Consider the following 10315-nt stretch of genomic DNA (forward strand, 5'->3'; position numbering starts at 1 on the left):
CCCAGCTCACACCCCTCTCTCTCATATACCACTCCACTCCGTCCCTCCATCTCATCCTTGGCCTCCCCCTCCCTCTCCCCCCCCCCTCCACCCCACTCAGGGAAGGATTGGGAGCCCAAAATGGACCAGTTAAACGCCTAAAATCGGCCCACTAATGTAGGCTGTGATTCTGGCGAGCGCAGCGAGCCCATACAGCTGTGAGTTCGGAGTGCTTTAAGTCCACAAGAAAATTTTGAAATTTGACCAATTACAGGGACATTCTGAGGCCATATGAAATGGGTATTAGAACATATTCAAAGGTCAGTATTAAGTACTTCATCCCATTGGCTTATGATTCGATCACTAAAATAGCCGCATTTTAATAACAAACACTTAAAAAGAAAATAAGAACAAAACACATCCAACATATATTTCGTTAGAGTGAGAGATTGACAAGGAAAGTGTATGTGAGTGAGGTGGAGGGGTAGAGAGGGAGGGGGAGACCGAGGACGAGATGGATGGATGAAGTGGAGAGGTATATGAGCGAGAGGGGTGTGAGATGGGAGCAAGGCAGTGAAATTGCAGGGGACAGGGCGACATGGAGGCGATTTGTTTGTGGCCATCCCTTATGGGATTAAGGCGTATGGCAATAGATAAACAGACAGACAACTCAGATGGAGAAACAGACGAAGTTGATGAACAGTCCTCAAAGAGCAAGCTAAACATAAACATTTTGTAAGTTTTGAGACAACACTGACTGAGCAGTCTGACTGTATCCACTTTATTCAAGAATAAGAATACCTTGGGTTTTAGAATTGTTATTTTTGTCAGTCTCTGCAGGCATGGGGAACATAATTGTTAATCCAAAAAAATTTAAAAATGCATTACTTTAATTTTTGCTTGATGTTACTAGAAGAATCACTGTTACAGTATATCTCTGTATCTGAACTTCTCACATTTGCCTTCAGAACTGCACTTTTTGATTAGAACTGCACATTAAACAAAACCCTGTACACAACTTATACAAGGTCAAAAATAATCAAGTTATACACATTTATAATTATAAATGTTGATGGAGGAGAGTGGAATCTGAAGCAGCTGCTGTTTGCAGATGATACTGCACTGGTGACTGATTCAGAGGAGAGATTGAGACAGTTGGTAGAGGAGTTTGGAAGGGTGTGTGAAAGGAGGAAATTGAAAGTAAATGAGAATAAGAGTAAAGTGATGAAGTGTACGAGGTTGATAGATGGTAGGGGGATGAATATAGTTTTGAATGGTGAGTTGCTTGAGGAGGTAGATTGTTTTAAATATCTAGGGTCACATGTTGCTGTGGATGGAAGAATAGATGCAGAAGTGAAGTTTAGAATAAATGAAGTAGGAAAGGTGCTGGGAGGAATGAAAAAAGTGTTTAAATGTCGTTCGCTTAGAATGGATGTAAAGAGAAGGCTGTATGAGGGTGTTGTGGTACCGACTGCATTATATGGGGCTGAAACATGGAATATGGGTGTAGCAGAGAGGAAAAGTTTGAATGTAATGGAGATGAGATGTCTGAGGAGTATGTGTGGAGTGACGCGTATGGATCGGGTGCGAAATGATGAAGTGCGAAGGAGAACTGGAGTTGTTCGGGAGATGGCTGGCAGAGTTGAGCAGAGGGTGTTGCAATGGTTTGGGCATATGGAGAGAATGGATAATGAGCGATTGGTGAAAAAGATAACTAGATCTGATGTGAGAGGTGTAAGGCTGAGAGGAAGACCACGAATAGGATGGATGGACAGTGTGAAGAGAGCGCTGGATGCGAGAGGGATGTCTGTTGAGCAAGGAAGAGTGGCTGTGCGTGACAGAAATAAATGGAGAGAAATTGTGAATGAATAAGTGATGACGCAGCCCTGAGGGGACATTCTCCCGCATTTGGTCTGATCAGCTAGTCAGGTCAGGTGCGGGCAAGGGGATGGGTCTGTTATGATGTGGCAGGGGTAAACCAGTTCTGCTGTCGGGCCCTGCTGCGGATGTCACTGATTGCATTGCCCAGTTGACCCTTGTGCGGTGCGGTGCGGTGAGGATCTGTCCGTTCTCCCCTTTGGGGCTAAGATGCGAATGAATGTGTTTGAATGGATGAGTAAATGGAGAGTGAGTCATCCTGTCTCGGCTACCTCCCTTTCCTTGGGGGAAGCAGCCTAGGTATATAGATAGATAGATAGATAATTATATATACAGACAGACCGACATTCAGTAATTCTGAGTACAAAGAATATAGTTGAAATCTTAAGTGTGACCTTTATAAATCTTCTTGCATACAGTTAAAAATAAAATGATTGCCTGATCTTCCACGAAACTGAAATTATTAAGCAGTAATAACCCAGTTACTTGGTAGAAGATGATATAAATTATAATATGAACATGCATATGACATGATAATCTTTACTGAAGAAGGAGAATGTTATATATAATATGTAGTTATTCAAATAAATGAAATAAATACATTTTTTTCTATATTCAATAATATACAAATACCAGTGCTGATACAGAACATAAATCTGTAATAATATAATATAAAAAATATTGCTCCTTAACGAAAAGGGAATATGTGTGATGTATAAAGTATATTCTACAATCAATATAGCTAGGCAGTGCATTTTAGAGAAGCAGAATACTTTACACAAGTAATAATATTAGAATAGTAATATACAAGTGTTCGTGGGCCCTTCGAGCCCCTCGCACTTGCTCCTGCGGAGGCCTCTCTCGCTGCTATAGTATATTTTAGTTGTAGCTATGGGCAAAAAATTCTATGGAGATCCTATGCCGGGCGCCGGGAGCAGCGTGTTTTGTCAAAATGTGATTGCTCATTAAATACAGTAAAAGATTTCAATCGTGATGGAAGCAAGTTTTTTCATATCAGTGAATTTTTTGTAATTTTTTGTCAATTTTGGTACGATTTGAATGTGTAGTTTCGGCTGTCCAACACACACACACACACACACACACACACACACACACACACACACACATGGCTAGTGCTATAGTACATTAGATAATGTTCCTGTATAAAGCTGCATACTCTTTTTTCAGCTGAATAGGTTAAACGGTGCCGCTGCACAGTTGCGGCACCATTTACACACAGAAATCTGATCATCATATTGTAATTCACCGGTGTCCTTCGCTCTAAGGTCTGTCTTACTAGCTGTTTCTTCACAGTTCATAATGCAGGGTACACTCCTCAGGTCGTGTATATTTCAGCCTATCCCCAGTTATTTGCCAGACTGTTAAGTTCAGTTAGCAGTTGCTCACAAGTTAATTCCTCATCAATTTTATAAGTACTTCACTTAGCTTTTGAAGTTCTTCATGAGGCAAGAATGTCTTTAGCTCTCCAAACTGTGGAGGAGACTAATAAGCCAGGTCCCTGTATAAAGTCCCATTCTTCTCACATCTGGACTTTAAGCTTTCAATAGTAGTGTCTAATATTCTATAATGCACACTAACCTCAAATTCATTGTAAGCATCAAATGTCTTTTCTTCATTTGTGCCTTCTCCAGGTAGTCTGCTTCTCTTCCGTAGTCTTTTTTCTGGATAAAACTCTTGAATGATAATACTATTTAGTGGACTTCGTTTTTCAAGTTCATCTGTTGCCCAGTCAGTGATATCAATCACACTTTTTTCACCCCTTCACAGTCCCATTGAATGTTCACCAGCTATTCTAAAGTACCCATGACCAAGTGATGTGCTTTTAATAGATCTATCCCAATAGTCTGCAGGTACTCGGATAAAGGAATTGTTAGGTTAAAAATCCGAAGATATATGAATGCTGTCATTATTGTTTCGTATTTCAGAAGAACTTCCTTATAAGACATAGCTTTTGCTCGTATATCAGAGGAGAAATTTTCTGCTCCTGCAGTACAATTGAGAGAAAGAACTACATCTATATACAGGGAACTTTGTGGATTTCCCAAAGAGCCAAATATTTTGGTAAGTGCGACATCCTTTGCCCACCAACGTGTTTCACCGATGGTTTATAAGCGATGCTGATTGCTTTTTTTACTTGTCTGATCCCACACATTCATTCTTTTATAAGAATCTCTCTCTCAAAAAAAAAAAAAAAATGCAATTCCATTTAACAAACAGAAGAGTGAAGTAGCAGGCGATCGAGTTGCATCACTAATTACAAAATTTAATATATGACTATAACACCAAACCTGAATTGTCTAGATGACTCACTCTTTAGCCAGGTTGAAAAACCATTGCAAACTCCTTGCGTATTGGCTGCTCCATCTGTTGCATTAGCAATACTCGTACATTTATTTACGTCCAAGTTATTATCCTTTAACATATTTTTCAGAAGTTCAAGGAAACCTTTTCCTGTAGATTCAGAACAATTCACTAGTGCTAGCAGTCTTTCCTGAATGCCTTTGTTGTTCACGTACCGAATGTACTGAAAACATACCAGCTTCCCTTACTTCATCAGCTATAGCCCTCTTTGTTAACGATGAAATAACTTTTATGACATTGTTCATCCTTGTTGTGGATACCAATATTAACCCTTTAACCGCGAGGCGTCACTTTCGTGACGCTTGGGAGCAAGGGATCATACCGTGGGGCGTCGCTTTTGTGATTCTGTGTTATTTTGAATTCACCCGGGCTTCCAAGTGGGGGCTTGTATCATCTATCAGTATTGCCAATGTCCAACACTAGTCAGCACTCCTAATCTCATCTGTACTCCCATCCATTGTTGACAATTTAGCCATTTCTCCCCGTTCTTGACTCCCCTCCCTACCCCCCCTCCATTACCCTATCCTCTCGCCTGCCCGGCCGTGCTACGCTAAGTAAACCTTCCCTGGAATTTTTCACTGATTTCATCCATTGAAATAAGCCCTATGTCCTATTCTTATACCAAATAATATATACAAGAAAGAAATAAGGTAAGTGAGAGTGCCATACACCTGGAATTGGCTAATTATCACCTGACAACACCTCACGTGCACTCGTTCGCTAATTTTCGCTGTTTTTTTCCCCTTGAAATATGCCGTATAATCTATTTTCGTAATAAATATACATGTAAGGAGGGAAGAGAGAATCCTAAGTGATATTTACATTCACCTGGAACTACCTAATTTATAATGTATTGTCTAGATTTCCTGCCAATCATATCAGTGCTAGACAAAGCTGTTTCAAGATCTAACATTGGTAGCTCTGAATATATATCTCCTAAGTAGGCCTCTAATCTATTTTCATAATAAATATACATGTAAGGAGGGAAGGGAGAAGCCTAAGTGATATTTACATTCACCTGGAACTACCAAATTTATAATGTATTGTCTAGATTTCCTGCCAATCATATCAGTGCTAGACTTAGCTGTTTCAGGAACCAATATTGGTAACTCTGAATAACCCCTAAGCAGGCCTCCACGCTGGCCCTCCGTTATCAGTTTACTCTCATCTTCCGAAGCGAGAGTACGTATGTTTCTTCTTACTGACTTCAAGGCCTTTTTTAACCCCCATGCAAATGGCCCTGTGACCTTTACACCCTACTAAACCTCGTGTGGAAAGAGGTAAAGGGCTGACAATTGATAAAAGAGTGACTACGATCTTTCTATTGAGTAAAACAGTGCAAGTGGAATTGTAAATAATGTGTAAATAATGTGTAAACAGCAAGTGAAAGTAATGAATATAAATATACGTGAACAATGGAAAATAGTTTTATAAGTTATTTCAAGTGACAGTGCACAACACAGTGTAAATAAAATAGAAATGTAAATAACGTAAAATAAAATAGAGAACGTAAATAGAAATGTAAATGAGTAATATTATAAGAATACGAGTATATACCCTAGGAGTAATGAAAGTGAAAGTTTCACTCTAGCATGTCTGAATGCTATGAGTTATGAGAGTGAAGATGAAAGTGACATTCACTGTCAATGCCAGTATACAGGACGAGAAAGTGAATGCTACGTATTTTACTGAAAGAAATTGAATCCCTACAGTGACAATAAACTAATACTACTGAAGGAAACTTATGGATAAAGACTGTAGATATATATAAGTGTTATATAGTAATAGAAATATAAAGTGTGAGGGGTTTCATGAATAATAAATGACAGAGTAACAAAAGCGAACTAGTGCCAGTGCGACGATCAGACGCGCTCGTAATTTCCATTGCTTTCACAGTGTTTTTTTTTTTTAGTATGGATCCCAAACTACTTGAAAATTGTAGAATAGTGTTTATAGTGTTTGTATCTGGCTGTGGTAATCATATTACGGGTTGTCGGGAAGTGTAAAGTGGAGACTTCGTTACCCTACTTCCGAGGTTTCCACATGTCCTACGGTAACCGACGAAGGCTCAACAATCATTCCAGGAGAAAGCTGAAGGTATGTGCCATAAGAATATATAATTTTATTATTCTAGGACTAATAACTGATTTTTGGCAAATATTTTTTGAGAGTCTTTTGGAGCCCAAATAACCCCGCGGCACACGCAAGTCATTGGTAAACAAGCCCGCGGTGTAGGGGTTAAGGAACTACCACGGCCTTTACTTCCAAACTTGTGTGCCACCTGACTTATTTAACTACTTTCTCTAAATGCCTCCTCAATAGCGAGTCATATTTACTTAGCAGAATGAGAAGTTCTAAAAAATTTCCATGATCTATCAATGAATCATCGATTGGATAGGCTGATTCGGCTGTAATACTGCCTCTGTAGCATAGCCCTCGTTTACCAATCAGTTTCACAACTTCACTAACTCTTTCCATTGCCTGTCTATTCTTTTTAATTTCTTCTCTTCTCATCAGCTTTTGTTTTGTAAACAATAATTTTTCAGTGTTTTTGTTGCTGGAACTAAGAATGACAGCTTCTGCACAATAATTGTAATGTTTGCTGTTTTCATGTTATATGCCTTCAGTCTCTCCTACCCTCCATAAATGAATTGCTTTCATGTTCTTTACTATGTGCAAGACATACTGTACAGTAGAGTGAATTATTTGATTTATTGTATGATAACCAATAATGCTGAGAACCATTTTTTCTCCTAAATATACTTTTTGATGAAAATGGGAGAGCGATCATTTTGTGGTTGTCTTGGATGAAATTGAAAAAAGAAAGCTCTCTCATTTACTCTTGCCCTGGCAAAAAGATCAGCATCTGCTGCATCTTCTTCCTGTTGTATATCAAATTTTAATGCAAAAACCCCAGGTTCGGTGCCTGCCTTGTCACACTGACTCTCCTCACATGCGGCCTCATGCGTTTCATCTGTAGTTTCTTGTGCTGCAGAATTATCATGTAACTGAGAGTCTTTAGTTATTGTGCCTTGACTTTCACTTTCTACTCCATGGTGTTTCAGCACAGAAGATGAACTGGCAGCAGTGCCAGCACTAACTTTCAATATGTCAGTAAGCTTTGAACACCTTTCTACTTGAAAGAGGAGAATATTCTTTCTCTTTACCAGGAGTTTTTCTGCCTCTCCTTTGCGTTTCTTCTCCATCTACAAAGGGTTAATACGAATATTCAAGTAATTTTGTGTCTATAAAAAATTTCATGGTTAGTGTACAAAATTCCCCAACCTCACATTTTGCTAAATAGCAATATCTTGAAAATCTTACAGCGGAACTTTTCGGCTTGATGAAGTGCAATTTCTTTTTTTAATAAAGACTTCTGTCTATCTCTCTATTGCCAGACGCCTCAATCCCGTAAGGGGTGGCCACAAACAAATCGCCTCCATGTCGCCCTGTCTCCCGCCATTTCACTGCCCTGCTCCCAGCTCACACACCCCCTCTCTCATATACCTCTCCACTTCATCCCTCCATCTCATCCTCGGCCTCCCCCTCCCTCTCCCCCCCTCCACCTCACTCACATACACTCTCCTTGTTAGTCTCTCGCACTCCATCCTCTCCACATGGCCAAACCACCTCAATGTATTCCTCCTAACGCTCTCTATCACATCCACATCCTCATCACAACGTTCCTTCGCTTCCTCATTTGTCAGTCTGTCTCCCCATGTAACTCCACATGCTCCTCTCAAATAGCTCATTTCCACTGCTCTCACTCTTGACTTGTGTCCCTCCAACAAGGTCCAGTTTCACTACCATATGTTAGAGTTGGTATCACAGTAATGTCATGCTGTAACTTTTTACTTCCATGCTCGCTTCGCTTTTTCTTATGACTGCTTTCAGAGAACCAGCAACCTTTCATTCTTGTTGTACCAGTTCAAGCACTTCACCCTCTAAACTCCCATCCTTACTCATCACACTACCTAAGTACAGTACTTAAATGCACTCATATTTTCCATTCATTCATCATCCAACTTCGCTGTCCATTCAGCGACTTCATTTCTCTTGCAGATCATTCCATAACTTTACTTTTCCCTACATTCACCTTTAGATTCCGTTTCTTACATACTCTCCCAAACTCATTCACCAAGACCTGCGAAGCTTAATTAGTTTTACACTGATTTCAAACTCTCTCTCTCTCTACTGTATATATATATATATCATCTCTTCAGCCGTTTGAATGTCCACTGCAGGACAGGAGTGGGGACGATACAGCCTATGTATCTGTACCAAGTGGCTTAGGCTGTCTGGTAGAGATTTTATGTAGGGTGAGAATTGCTTGTAAGTGTGACTGTAGTGTTGGAGTGGCTTTGTCTGTGTGTGTAGTCTGTGAATCAAGTGTAATCGCCCTGCGCAAGCCGATTGGGTACATGCATACTTTATAGTATGCGACACTGGTTCAACGACAGCACCCCTGATGTCCACCAAAGCAGTACATGGCCGGAAGAACGCTCCCAAAGTTTATTACCAAGGCAGGGCGCGAACCCTCGTTCTTCAGTGTACGAAAACGTAAACTTTACCACTGTACCACAGAGGCTCCCCATATATAGATAGATAGATAGATAGATAGATAAGAAAGATTTTAACAAAAAAATGTATGAAGTATAGGTTATATAAGCACTGATATACATCTGCTTACGTTCATCCAGGTAGCCTACAATCAGGTTTAATAGAAAACACAGTTAGGTTAGCATGTTCAGGTTAAGAGACAATTTAATATAATCACAGGATAAGTTACCTTGGTTAGGATAGGTTGGTTAAGATAAATATTTACACAAAATACAGTCCCGACGACAGGCAGTCACTGAACGACATTTCGATATGTTAATTTCTCTCATCAGGATTAAATTAGTTTATAAAACTTGGTAATCAAAAACCATCGGGTTAATAATCGCATATATATTTTTTAAATATTCTGTGTGTTACTGTAAAATTTGAGCATAATATTCCTGTAGTTCTTTTGTTCCATGCTGATGTTTAACCCGTCACGTCCCGAGCTATTTCGCACCTCCGACACCCCCCAATCCCGAGGTATTTTCGATTTTTTTTTTGGGGGGGGCTACAACCTCCGCTTTTGTTGAGAAACATCGAAATTTCATAGAGAAATCGCTCACCTGAGGTTTAAAATACTCGATCCAGGTACCAGTACCTCCTTACCTGACTGGGTTTTCTAACAGGCTGGCACCAAAAAAAACAAGTTCTATGTGAGGGTAACTATTTCACACCACTCATAAACGATATTTATTTATTTAGTACGCATTTATATGTAGCACAAGAGTATATTGGTTATCAAACAGTAATATAGGCATTATAAGCATTGTTTCACTCACTAACTCATCACCATACCTGACCTTCTTTTGCCACATTTCCTGATCATCATTTCTGACTGTTTCTTCCTCTAATGCTATGTAAACTTTGTCCTCCACATTGTCATCGATTGGGGAATCACTCTGGCCCTGAATGTCTTTATTGGCCAGGTCACTGGTAACAGGTGAATTGCAGAGACAATGGCGTGTGGGGGGGGGAGGTTATGCGGTGTAAGGCATTGTCCCTGCTTGGCATCTTGTAGAGGAATAGAGGTAGGTGTCCCGTGTATATGTACGAAAAATCATGCACAAAAATTTAAAATTGTGCAAATTAGGGACCTTGCAATTGCACGACATACCAGTACGTCATGGGGACTGGCAAATGCAAAATGTTGCAACGTACCCATACGTCGACGGGATGGGGCAGGTTAACCAGCTAGCCTCTCTATTCAGAGCCATAATTAGCTTTATTACTTTTTAAAATAATTTTAAGCACTTTTTAATCAATCAAAAAAAGGTGCATGAAACTGTTAGATTAACATACTCTTATTTGAAAAAAACAAATGCGGTTCACCAAACCAAAAAGATCTGTTATTGCTGAAAAAAGGAATTTTTAAATATCAACCAGGGAGGCTCAAAGGCAGAATGACAAATATATATATATATATATATATATATATATATATATATATATATATATATATATATATATATATATA

The sequence above is a fragment of the Coenobita brevimanus genome, chromosome 45, assembly GCF_032717465.1.
Source record: "Coenobita brevimanus isolate Jiangsu-jjx chromosome 45, ASM3271746v2, whole genome shotgun sequence".
Lineage (NCBI taxonomy): Eukaryota > Metazoa > Arthropoda > Malacostraca > Decapoda > Coenobitidae > Coenobita > Coenobita brevimanus.